Here is a 12,704-nt window from a genome sequence, read left to right as displayed (position 1 = left end):
AATAGTATATGAGTCAAGAGCTACCCACCTCTTCATAAGATACATATACCTTGGTTTTCACCGTCCGCTCTAAAATCCTTTTTTTCTATATACGAACGATGCCTGCGTCGTTGTAGAACTGTGGAACCGTTTCCGTCTCTCAAATTTAGTGCACAGTACTATACAGGCTTTCAATAAGCTTCACACCTGCATGCTTCAAGATTTCAACGGATATGGCATATCTGTCAGGACTTTTACAACTGTTTTATTTGTCTGATTACATAATTCAATTCTTTGTTAATATGTTTGCCATATAAGGACTGAGTAGTTCACTGTTGTGTAACCCTCTTGCAGGCGGGATAGTCTACGCCTGGAATATAAAGCAGACCGTTAAAATGGCTGGCAAACCTCAGAACAATCTCTAAAGTATTGTTTTGCCGTCAAGAGCTAAGGGTCTAAGTCTGAGCATGACCGTACACGGTCCCAGACTGAAAAGCGGGAATATAGAAAAATGAACAGTGAACAGATCGATATTTGTACCACTAATGAATAACCCGAATTTAGAATGTTTCCCCTCAGTACATTAAGGGACAATGCAAACTATAATCAGCGCATTAGCAAAGAATCATATTTTATCGCAAAATATAAATCTGTTTTCAATGGGTCTTAGTATAATATCCTCGGAAAGAATAAAAACGATATTTTAAAAACCGACGAATCTATTCAGATAGTTCCTACAACTACTGCAGCTGCAAGCTCATCAGGTCACTTTGAAGCAACTTGACCATTAAAGTAGATTCCACGGACAGCATCTACCAGTGGTTAATACCACAACCGCCTTTTTCTTTTTCTCTTCTTTTTTTTCTATTTCTTCTACCTCTTCTTGTTCTCCGTTTTCTTTTTCTTCCTCTTCCTCTTTTTCTTCTCCTTTTCCTTCTTCCTCTTGTTTTTCTCATTCCTGTCCTGTTTCCCCTCACCCTTCTTCATCTTCTTCTTTGGCTGTGGCTGCTTAAACCATCAAACTTCGGAACCAAATATATCTGCACATATAAACATAAACAATTTTTTTCAAATTTGCTACTACCTACTTACATTACAAACCCTCACAAAGGAAAAGCGAAAAAGATAGAAAAAAGGAACATATCGTACCTATGGAAACATTTAAAAAAACATTTTATATAGGTTTGTCTTAAATTTAATTGTTTTTTTCTTAATATTCACCGTTGTTTTACTCTTAGTTCATAAAAATCGAAAAGACAGAAGCCAGTACTAGCCATTACAAAATGTATTTTATGATGAAATTTCTTAAGTATTTTCTACTTCGCCTTATTTTCCTTATATATATATATATATATATATATATATATATATATATATATATATATATATATATATATATATATATATATATATATATATATATATATATATATATATATATATATATATATATATATATATATATATATATATTTATATATATATATATATATATATATATATATATGTGTGTGTGTGTGTGTGTGTGTGTGTGTGTGTGTGTGTGTATGTATGTATGTATGTATGTATGTATGTATAAAAGCGTGTCTCTTGTCATTGTGCTTTTCTGCCGAAGCTTCACAAATGAGGTTTGCAATTTTTTTTACCTTAAAAATGTTGCATTCTGCCACAAAATGACCATGGAAAAATTCCATACTGACTAAGCATGTAAACATATGTATATGTATACATTTATGTGTGCATATAGGCATAGATATGTGTGTATATATATCTATGTATGTAAGTAAATATAATTGTATAACATGCAAACTAGCACTTAACATTATAGCTTATTACGCTATAGCTTGTTATTTATTATTACATACCGTTGAATTAATTAGGATTTTCATATCACTGAGGACAAGTACTCCGCAGAAGGAATAGCAGATACCTTTCCAATATTCAATTGTCCGTGATGCTGTTGAGGATCAAGAGTAACATACCTCCTCACGTCTCATTTCGCAGGGTGGATTTACTAGTATGCATCGAGCCAGTAAGGAACGTCTTGAAGACCTACATCAAAAAATTACTGTTACATAGATGAACCCTTAAACATATTGACAATTAACCCACCTGATTTAAAACCCCTAAACTACCACGTCATGGATGGCGTTGAGAGAGAGACAAAAGCAAATTTGCCTTCGCTACCAGAACTCTACAATTATATATATATATATATATATATATATATATATATATATATATATATATATATATACACATATATATTTAGATAAGCAGAAACTGGAGAAAATCTTGTAGCTTGACAAAACCACCGGATGGGCCGCGCACGCGTGATGCTATATGAGGTAGAGCGCTGTGGAACCACCCACGCCAAACTGGTAAAAGACGACTGCCGCGGTGTCCTGCGGTAAACTAATTTGGAGACTGCAGCGCCTACATTTTACACCGCACCACACATATAGATGGTTGGATACATAGATGGAAGGATGAATGGATGGATGAAATTGCAGTTACAGATATATTAATATACGTATGTATGTATGTATATATGTGTGTATATATGTATATATATATATATATATATATATATATATATATATATATATATATATATATATATATATATATATATATATATATATATATATATATATATATATATTCATGTATATGACTATGTGTTTATATGTGTATGGTTGTATGTTCCTTTGATTTTTGTCTATGTATATATGTATATATATATATATATATATATATATATATATATATACACACATATGTGTATGAGTATGTATGTATGCATATATGTATATATGTGTGTATGCATTCATATATGTATGCATGTATAATATTCGCGTATAAATAAATGATTGCATGTCAGTGCAATGTCTGCTGCCAGAATAAATCAGTAACAAAAACAGATATATGAAAATAACAGGAAATAAGCAAAATGAATCATAAATCATGAGTTATGCAAAAAAATGATAACATTAATTATGTTGATGCATCTTCAGTGTAAAAACAGAAAAAAATATTTCTATATATTCAAAACATAATAGAGGAATATACAAAAACTAAATGAAACCTGAAAATCTATGAGATACAGATAGTTATTGATGCAGTTAATGTGCACAAAGAAGAAAAAATGGAGAATATGTTGTAAATTACAGTAATAATTGCTTCGAAGAATGTTAGTCAACATATACAAATTTTCTGTGCAATATCTATTATATGCAATCTGTCGTGAAGCAGTCCAACCTAAAAATAAAACACGAAGAATTTATACTGGTAAACCATAAAATGTGATCTTTTGTTTTTAATTTCATTTCTATGGAAAGTGGAATCGTTATCTAAATTAAAGTAAAAACTGATTTTATTTGTATAAACAGAGACATAGTGCTATAAGAAGATAATAAGATGAATATGCACACTGGCTTTCAGTCTTCCCATATATTCCTGTATACACACACGCGCACACAGGCACACTCACATATGAATGCATATACGCATACACACATATTGAACGAATATTTTGTGTATGTGTGTGTATAAAAGCGTGTGTATGTATATATATATATATATATATATATACTGACACACACGCTATTATACATATATACATACGTACATGCATACATACAGACATACGTACAGACATACATATATACATATGTATATATATATATATATATATATATATATATATATATATATATATATATATATATATATATATATATATATATATCGGTAAATCTATGAACAAAAAGCAAGCAGAAAGCAATAAAATGATGGAGAAATAAGAGTAACAATAAAGTTTCGAGCATAGCAAGAGAAAGTGTCTGGAAGCATGTGCAACATAAATTGAAGGAGAAAGCCAAGGGCAAATTGAAGGAAAGGACAGTGAAATAGATGAGAGATATGGAAGTTGAAAGTTGTTACAAGAATGACGGTGTTAGGTCCAAACAGCGTTTAATTTCATAAAGGGATATTTACGTTGTTCCTCATGACAGAAAAAAACACGCTCACAATCCTTTCCAGGATCTTCCAGACGTATATATATATATATATATATATATATATATATATATATATATATATATATATATATATATATATATATATATATATATATATATATATATACGTCTGGAAGATCCTGGAAAGGATTGTGAGCCCTAGCCAGGCGGCGCTGCTGCCTATCTGCTCGAAGGTTATTTATCTAATTTCAGTGGAATCTATCCACTGGTTTTCAGAAATAGAGTTATTAATATTTCTAAGTCTCTCTAAAGGAGACTACGGCAGCGGTACTGGAAATTAATAGTTATCGTGTGTCACATAGCTAGCTAGAGGCGATGGCTTCTTGGAGCTAATTCACGGCAGCTTTCGTCCTAATTTTGGGACTGCCATGTTGGCTTGGCGATAACTATTAATTTCAGGTACCGCTGCCGTAGTCTCCTTTAGAGAGACTTAGAAATATTAATAACTCTATTTCTGAAAACCAGTGGATAGATTCCACTGAAATTAGATAAATAACCTTCGAGCAGATAGTCAGCAGCGCCGCCTGGCTAGGGCTTGGCTGCTCTGCATTGACAAGGGGCAACACCCTGAAACTAGTCTGCAGATGCCAAACCAGCAGGGGGACACTGCTGATCTCCCCTGTTCGAAGGTTATAAAGGACACATGTTTCGTGTGTCACATAGCTAGCTAGAGGCGATGTCTTCTTGGAGCTAATTCACGGCAGCTTTCGTCCTAATTTTGGGACTGCCATGTTGGCTTGGCGATAACTATTAATTTCCAGTACCGCTGCCGTAGTCTCCTTTAGAGAGACTTAGAAATATTAATAACTCTATTTCTGAAAACCAGTGGGTAGATTCCACTGAAATTAGATAAATAACCTTCGAGCAGATAGTCAGCAGCGCCGCCTGGCTAGGGCTTGGCTGCTCTGCATTGACAAGGGGCAATACCCTGAAACTAGTCTGCAGATGCCAAACCAACAGGGGGACACTGCTGACCTCCCCTGTTCGAAGGTTATAAAGGACACAGGTTTCGTGTGTCACATAGCTAGCTAGAGGCGATGGCTTCTTGGAGCTAATTCAGGGCAGCTTTCGTCCTAATTTTGGGACTGCCATGTTGGCTTGGCGATAACTATTAATTTCCAGTACCGCTGCCGTAGTCTCCTTTAGAGAGACTTAGAAATATTAATAACTCTATATATATATACATATATATATACACGCACTTTCGTTTATTCTTTTATTATTTTATCGGTTTCAGATCGTATCTGCATACATGCTGGGGCGCCGCTGTTTTGCAACACTATTATTATTGGGAGACTCCTGTGACACGATACGTGGCATCTGGTGAATAAAGGAGTTTGATGTCGCTGCCCTCATTTGCGCCCTCTGCCGTCAAGTAGGTTTATCTTGGACACTCGACAGGAAGAGATCCAGTTTTAGTTTGAAAACACATACATCCACTTTGTGTATGACTCTCAGGCACTTTGGTAGAATATTACAAAACAGTGTTCCATTAAAACCCAAGGTACTGCTGTAGCTATTCCTGTAACGCGACGTTAAGTTTGCGATATTTGGCATCGTCTAGTGGCGACCCGTTCTGGCATTTGTGTAGCTTTCAATGCCAATGTTTTTCCGAATCCTTTCCAGGATCTTCTAGGCGTATATTACTGCATATATCTCCCGCTCTTGCTTCAGGGAGTAGAGTCTTAGCCGTTTCTGTCATTCCCGGTAGCTGAGCTGTTGCAATGAGACGATCTTCCTTGTGTAGCTTCGCTGGATTGCTTGAGAATCCGCCGTTAATTTTACACAGTGACCATAGTTGTGAGTAGTGGTCCACACGGCTGAGGACGAATGCCTCCCAGAGGACCATCATGGTTTCCTTCTCTCTGAAGGTTCTCACAATCCAGCCAGCCAGACATATATACATACATATGCGTGTCTATCAAAGCATGCTTGTATTAGATTGCATATAAAATTATTCATGAATATGTGCGTGTGTGTGTATGTGCGTGTATGTCTATTTGCTTATATGCTTTTGCTTATATGTCTTAATATATCTATGTATATCCCAAGGATGCAAATTGAAGTATAGCTGAACAACATCTTTGGTGATGTTTATCACGCCAGAAATTTCACTTTCTCAATATATGATATAAAATATATGGTATCTAATCTATTCTCAGTGAAATTAATTGCCAATAACGTTTTAATATATTTATGTAAAACAACCTATGGTTCATGAAATGCCGATGCTTCGGAGAAAAATTACAATACCAGCTTACTTAATGATTAAAATATTAAAATATATAGATTTTAATTATGCAAAATACACTGTGTAACACGGTTTTTCTCCTAGGGTAGCAGCCGTTATTAATTTGCTTATCTTTAGAAGGTATGGAAGATGGTAAATATTTCCTTTAAATTTTGCTTTTGTTAAATTTATTCAAACTTCAAAGAGTCCCTTCCAACATCGGCTTTGATGCACTTCTGCTCATGATCAGACATGCATATATTGCAAGCCACTAGGTGACATGCTCAGGTAGTTAAAGTGAAGCAAGTGACAAGCAAATCCGTGGTACTGAGCAGAATATCCTCTTTAACGATATACACCCACCACCAACCCAGCGCTGAAAAGTAATGGAAAATAGGTTAGTTTGAAACCATCGATGCTCAGGTCACAAAAGCAAAGTTTGAATTGAATAGAAACCATATACTTCCATTTCTAGATAGAAGCAAGTAGGAAATAACACTTATTGACCAAAGACGGAAAAAATGTTACACTGTGGTATTTTCAAGAGGGTCTTGCAATTATTATTATCCTCGTATGAAGTATCCCCTTCTATGCTGTATTAAGATCATAATTTATATACTACAGATTTATACCTCAATGAATCTGTGCAGTTACCTGAGTTTCCTCTAATATTATATTTCATGTTGTGAATCGTTTATAATATAATTTAAAGCTGCTATTCTATAGATTCCACATTCGTGAAAACTCTGTTTATCATTCATTCCTCTCGTCTACTGGTTTCGATTGGTTAAGAAACGCATTTGTATGTGTCTCAAGCAAACTTATTTACTCTAATCTTCGTATTTTTTCGGCAAAGTAGTCATATCTGTGTTTCATCGTTATCAATGTATAACGTATTTCACTATCTTTTAATTTGTTTTTTAAGAACTTATCACTTATTGAATCTGCGGCAGCAAAACGTTTGTGGAAAATACGAGTGAAAAGATGAAAAAAGCAATAAAAGTGTCTGGTATATCAATTCGGAACACAGTTCTAAAATACAGTTACTAGAATAATTTTCTTTATGATTTCATGGTTATGCATTTCGCAGAATATTTTCTTATAAACAGTTATCTGTATTTATTTCGCCATTTTCTTCTTACATAATGTATAAGATGAAACAAAAATTAAATATGAACGTCAGATATATGATTATGTAGTTTAAGAAACTTTCAATTTCACAGCAGTTTGTTTGCATATATGAATATATATAGTTTGTGTATGCATTATACATATGTACATGTATGTATATAAATATGCAATATATATATATATATATATATATATATATATATATATATATATATATATATATATATATATATATATATATATATATATATATATATATATATATATATATATATATATATATATATATATATATATATATATATATATATATATATATATATATATATATATATATATATATATACATATATATATATATATATATATATATATATATATATGTATATATATATATATATATATATATATATATATATATATATATATATATATATATATATATATATATATATATATACATATATGTGTGTGTGTGTGTATATACACAGACACAAACACACACGCACAGAAACATATATATATGTATATATATATATATATATATATAGATAGAGAGATAGAGGACTAAGTGGACAAACTAAACACTCTAAACATTTACTTATAAATTTATATACAATTGTTTAAACAATTTGAGTCGATTTCCTGTGACTTGAGTTTTCATGGACATCTTACACAAAACTCTCTCACTAAGGTCCAGATAACTGAATGGAGAGATACAGGAAATCCGACATTGCTGCCGAGACGAGGCTGCTATATATCAAGTCGGATCGCATGGTGTTTTTTAAGTGACATCGACATTTCAACGATTATGGAAGAATTACAAAGTAAACTTACTTGGACCGCGTGGATAGATAGTAAGTCTGTGGCATTCTTATTGTCTGGCAGGTCTTTAAAAGGATTCTGAAAGGCCTTGCAGGCCAATAGTAACCTGTGCACGGTTATATAGTCGCAGCGGCGTTTCTTGCGGTGGAATGCTGTTAGACTACGTCTTGGTGGTGTGTAGGGGAGAAAGAACGAGAGAAGTATACGCGCATATTTTTAATCAATTATACACAAACAGACACAGACGCGCACACGCACACGCATACGAACACACACACACACACACACACACACACACACACACACACACACACACACACACACTCACACATCAAACACAGTGCATGCCTATATTCTTACAAGATTTGACATTCATTTTAAAGCAAAAGAAGCGATTACAATAAAAGTCATATTGTCTTCGGCCAATAGTTTACCCTGACCATACATAATTCAGATGCATTCTAGCAGAGTTCAGCAACCCATTAATTAATATGTAGAGAGGATTTTGAAAAAGAATGTGTGCGGTTTTGAAGAAATTGAATGGTTAAACTCACTGAATTGGTACACTAGTATATTTTAGAACTGTTAAAATGTGAAATTAACATTATTATATCACCTTTACTATTTTGAGTAAAGTGTGGAATATTTATCTCCTACTGTACTATATACATATATGCATACATAGCATTAACCATTAAATGGACGTAACACAATAGTCAAAACTATATTTGAATATGTATGTCATTGATGGAAATACCTCCATATCAATATCAGGTCTATGCATAATAAACCTAATAATTTTTCGATATTGATCTCATTTCGAAACCTAATGTTTTGTATAATATTTGGAAAGAATATTTTTTATTAAGATTATGAGATATAAGGAACATAATGTGTTTATGCCACGGCTTCTATCTCTCTGTATATACATAGTGTTATATATAGGTAGATATTGTCTTTATTGAATGCTGATATGAATATATATGTGTGTCAGTGTATGTGTAGGTGAATGTGTATATGCATATGTGTATGTGCAGCTGTTTTCAAGAAATAGATTTCTTGTTATTTCGTAGATTATATAATATGCAATTATCTACTTATATTTATAATATGTTTATTCTCTCCAAATAGATATTTTCTGTTTTCAAGACCATTACTAACTCTTTTCTGTAGTTTTAATTACCTTCTTTCAATGGAATAATTTTTCGCTTTGCAACTCAGTTGGATTACTTTGTTGAAGATTTACAATGTTGTATTTCATTATTTATGCATTGGGTTAGTAAATAGTCTTCTATTGTTCGTTACCAATACGGTTCGCATATATTTGGATGGTGCTGTTTCAGGTTTATATTAATGAAACGGCTGGAATAGAATATTTCATTCTCATGCATATATTCACAGTATTTGTGAAATATATTCCCTCAAATCCTAAATCCCCAAATTATACAGAAGACTGTAGACTTTCAGAGGTTCCACAGACACACAAGTTCACACATAGACACTCACACACGCACACACAGATATATGCTTATGTGTAAATACAAATAGATGCAAGCATTACTTTCTGTATCACATTCTTTTGCCAACAGCTTTGTAGTCTCCTTCTCAGCTCTCCATGGCATGTCTTAAAGAATGTATAGTGTTCACTGGTCATTGAGTAGTCACACTATCAGCATTTCGACATCCGACTCGAATTATCATGGCAGAGGTATCACTTGCCATATTCAACTGACTTCTATTCTCCCATGCCAGCTAGCTTTTAGGTGAGGTAACTTCCTCAACGACAAATTGTATCCTTATGCACTCCAACGCTGTTAATGGATCATCAATACATCAAGCTCTTCCTGAAAAAGAGATGAAAATCAAATTGAGAGCGATATGTGCATACATAGATACATAAGGACCTACGTACTTACCGAATTATCTAAATACCTACGGACGTACGTACGTACGTACGTACGTACCTACACACCTACCCATCTACCTACCTACCCACCTACCTACCTACCTACCTACCTACCTACCTACATACATACATACATACCTACATGCCTACCTAAAACCACCTACCTACCTACCTACCTACCTACCTACCTACATACATACATACATACATACGTACCTACATGCCTACCTAAAACCACCTACCTACCTTCCTACCTACTTACCTACCAGCTTAAGGTAAAGATTATCTACACTTTCACCAAATCACTTTATTACATGGCCTGCACTGCCTTCATTGCTCACATGCTAATGCGTGGCATTGTATTGGGTGTGTAACCGTGGTTTTACCTCGTCCACTTTAGTTTTGTTTCGTGTTTAAGATTAAACTTGGCTGCTCCGCTGGGAGAATTCGCTTATGGAGAACATATATTAATGATTCTTTTTCTCTGGCTTGAATGTGTGCAAGAACTTCATCGCAGGTTTTAATTATAATAAAAAGACAATGAGCTACCGCAAACGAGTGTCTATGAGGGGATCGCGAAGTCTAAATATGGCTGGTCAAGAGTGAAGCTGAAAGAGAGAACAGGACGCCCATCAACATTCAGTAGTAACGGAATGCTTCATAAAGTTCTAGAGATGGTTCTGGCGAACCAACACGGGACCGTCGGTGAGGTCGAATGTTCTCTGAAGCTTAGTGATACTTTTGCTCTCTAAACAGTCCACAATAAAGTTCGCATCTAGAAAGTCTGTTCAAAATGGGTGCCAAGAAATCATACCGAAGCGCATAACCACAATCATGTTGAGACATGTTAATTTTTAATCGACTGTTAGTTGGATGAAGTTCAAGTCATTGCGCAGAGGATAGTAGGAGGAGAAGAAACTAAGGTCCATCACTGTGAGTCGTAATCCAAAAGATAAGGCAAGGGTTTGAATCAGCCTGAAGAAACAGCAAACAGGAGATTCAGGGCTCAGGTTTCTGCACAAAAGGTGATGCTCACCATTTTGAGAAACACAGAAGGGCTTATACTGTAGCATGACCTACAAAAGGGATATACGGTCATTAGTGTTGGCTATGACAAAATGCTGGCAAACAGATTAAAGCCAGAAATCGACCCAAATGTCGAGGTCTCTTGTCAAACAATTGCAATGCACACCCACATACAGTATTCCACACCGTTAAAAGAATTGGAAAATTGGGTTTTGAGTTACCTGAACCGCTTCCATACAGGTCAGATGTCATCGACACTGACGATCACCTCTTTGAACATTCAAAGATCCTTTATAATTTTGCTTATTTGATACGACAGGTACCTAAATTACTACGTACGTGATCACCGCACAGCCTTATCAGATGGATTCAGTAAGTTTCTGGACAGCTGGAAGTATTGAATGGAAAAGCAAGGCGATTATGTCGAGAACTGAGTCAAATCTTCAAGCGGTAATTTTGTTTTTATAAACTACCGAAACAAAAGTATGGATTCGTTTTCAAACACACATAAACACACACACACACACACACACACACACACACACACACACACACGAATTCACACACACACACACACACACACAGATACACACACACATATGTATATATATATATATATATATATATATATATATATATATATATATATATATATATATATATATATATATATATATATATATATATATATACCGGAGTAAGCACATGAAATGTGCAACAAGGTGGAAAAAAGAGTACTCAAATACCAGAGGTAGAGTAATATGCTTTATTTAAAAGCAGCAGAAATATAACAAAAAAACCGTTACTCTGAGTTTCACGTTCCCGTTCATCGGACAAAACTGTCCGATGAACGGGAACGTGAAACTCAGAGTAACGGTTTTTTTGTTGTATTTCTGCTGCTTTTAAATAAAGTATATATATATATATATTATATATATATATATATATATATATATATATATATATATATATATATATATATACATGCATACATACATACATACATACACACACACACACACACACACACACACATACACACATATATATATATATATATATATATATATATATATATATATACATATACATACATATATATATATACGTAGGAGTGGCTGTGTGGTAAGTGGCTTGCTTACCAACCACATGGTCCCGGGTTCAGTCCCACTGCGTGGCATCTTGGGCAAGTGTCTTCTACTATAGCCTCGGGCCGACCAAAGCCTTGTGAGTGGATTTGGTAGACGGAAACTGAAAGAAGCCTGTCGTATATATGTATATATATATATATGTATGTGTGTATGTGTTTGTATGTCTGCGTTTGTCCCCCCAACATCGCTTGACAACCGATGCTGGTGTGTTTATGTCCCCGTAACTTAGCGGTTCGGCAAAATAAACCGATAGAATAAGTACTAGGCTTCCAAACAATAAGTCCTGGGGTCGATTTTCTCGACTAAAGGCGGTGCTCCAGCATGGCCACAGTCAAATGACTGAAACAAGTAAAAGAGTAAAAGAGTATATATATATATATATATATATATATATATATATTTGTTTTGCAAGA

This window comes from Octopus bimaculoides, chromosome 19 (genome assembly GCF_046866305.1).
Source record: "Octopus bimaculoides isolate indiv1 chromosome 19, ASM4686630v1, whole genome shotgun sequence".
In the NCBI taxonomy this organism is placed as follows: domain Eukaryota; kingdom Metazoa; phylum Mollusca; class Cephalopoda; order Octopoda; family Octopodidae; genus Octopus; species Octopus bimaculoides.
Note: the sequence above shows the minus strand (reverse complement) of the source record.